The following is a 2,395-nucleotide window of genomic DNA, read 5'->3' as shown; positions in this document are numbered from 1 at the left end:
GCGATGTTCAATTGTTGTGGCTGCATTCTGTTATTGTATACCATGTGAGAAATAAATCAAATTTGGCTGTACTAAATACATGAGAAACAAATACAGTTGCTATATTTCCAAGTTGTTAAGCATGCTTGGCTTGGTTAACTATCTGATCTTGTATTAGGAGTATGTTATATTGTGCAATGTGGTGCTCAGTTAACATTTGGTTCATTTGTTGTGGTGTTTAGTTAACTGCTTGGTTCAATTCTGCAATGCGATGTTCAATTGTTGTGGCTGCATTCTATTATTGTATACCATGTGAGGAATAGATCGAATTTGGCTGCACTTAATACATGAAAAACATATAGAAGTGCTATATTTCCTAGTTCTTAATCATGCTTGGTTTGGATAAATGGGTTTTCCATGTGGCTTGAATTAATCTGATGAATCTGCAATGTGCTTATTTATCATCAACATATTTTACTGATAGCATGCGAACACTTACTTAACCTGATGACTAACTACCTTATATGCGTTGCAGGGAAACAATGGGAAGCAGTGAGGTTTACAAGATGGTACTAAATATTATACCTCTTGCCTTTTTTATTCATTTGCTCCATTTCCAATATAGAGAAGATATTTACTCACATCCTTGTTTCAGGGTTCACTGATGATTACCCCTCAAACCAACTTTGTGATCAGGAGGCGAGGAAAGTTTTCATACAACACCCACGGTTCAATATTGAAGTGTTCCTGAAGAGGTCGAAGGATGAGCGGTCAATCATTCACAGGCACTGGCCTAAAGTTGCAAAGACCTTCAACATGAGTGAAGGCTCAATATTCGCCTTTCGCTTCAGCAGTTTTCCAGATGAGATGCATCTGTCTATGTACCGTCTATGATTCTAATTTTGAAAGGTTCTAGATGTTGCATGTGAAACTTGCTGCTGGTGCAGTCGTGTAATGGGGTAGCTGAGTGTTGAAGCTATATCATGTTGTACTCCGATGTATTTCAATTATGAAATCCTGCTTCCTTAATATAGAAATGGAATATATTATGTGCTTAATATGAATGTCAATTAGATTAGTAAATGGATTATTAATAATAGGGCAATTAGCCTGCTAATTAGCCAATTAGCTTGCTAATTGGGTTTTCCTATTGCAAACGGTTATTGAGAAAACACTGTGGGCGATGACCTCAGGCAACGCACACCTTTTCTAGGAATAAACCATGTTGGATCAATGAACAATCACACATGACATTCTCTTGAAAACTATTTGCGTTACGCCACCTTGCGCACACGTTTTCCTTGGAGTGACTGTGTGGGATGTACTTACGACCGCAAATGATTTCGCCTATATAATTGTATTTTTTAGCACTATTGTACGTATTTCTGTATTGAGTGATCGCCGGTCGCACACGACCTCATTTTGCCGAGCGTGTGTGCCAGGAGGGAATATCCCCGACGGTTTTTGGGTCGTGTGGGAAGGACACCCCTATCGCCCACACTCACTAGGTGACAGTTCTGAACGCAGTCGCGGAAAAGGTTCAAAACCGTTTGTATAGCACCGACACGCACCAGTGCACCTTCAACAGCAGATATCACCTATGGGACGAGATGCATTCACACACTTTCAAGCCATACCTAAATATGGGTATATGAAGCTCAAAATGCCCGGGCCCAACGGAGTTATCACTATCGCCAGTAATCCAGACATAGAACTCTGTGCTGAAAACAAAACCGCATCCCTGGCCCTCGAGGCACTATCCGAGGCCATTGCAGCCGAAGAACTCGCCGCTATGCGTTCCACAGTGGACAGAGACAATGTAATCCTCGATAAGAGGCCTAAATCCACTTCTTCCAAACCAGCAGACGAAATAGTCAAATTCCAAGTCCACCCGACGGATCCTAATAAAACAGTAGCCATTGGAGCACAACTAGATCAGAAGGTTGACGCTGCTCTAAGAGCATTCCTGTGCATGAATTGGGACATCTTCGCCTGGCACCCTTCGGACATGCCAGGAATCCCACACAGACTGGCCGAGCACATCCTCGGCATAATAAAGGGGTTCAAGCCAGTTAAGCAAGCGTTACGGCGATTTTCCGAACCCAGGCGACAAGCTATGGGAGAGGAGCTAGCCAAACTATTGGAAGCCGGGTTTATTCGAGAGATAAAACACCCGGATTGGCTGGCAAACCTAGTCATGGTACCAAAGAAGGACAAATCCTGGCGCCTTTGTGTCGATTTTAAAGACCTCAATAAAGCTTGCCCTAAGGACCCCTTCCCACTGCCCCACGTTGACCAAATCATTGATGCAACTGCAAGACACGACTCACTGTGTTTCCTCGACGCATACTCCGGATACCATCAGATCAAGATGAAGGAATCCGATCAGGATGTAACGGCATTCCTTTCCCCGTAC

Source organism: Triticum dicoccoides, chromosome 7B, assembly GCF_002162155.2.
Source record: "Triticum dicoccoides isolate Atlit2015 ecotype Zavitan chromosome 7B, WEW_v2.0, whole genome shotgun sequence".
NCBI lineage: Eukaryota > Viridiplantae > Streptophyta > Magnoliopsida > Poales > Poaceae > Triticum > Triticum dicoccoides.
The sequence above is the reverse complement of the archived record's forward strand: the minus strand, read 5'-3'. Positions refer to the sequence as shown.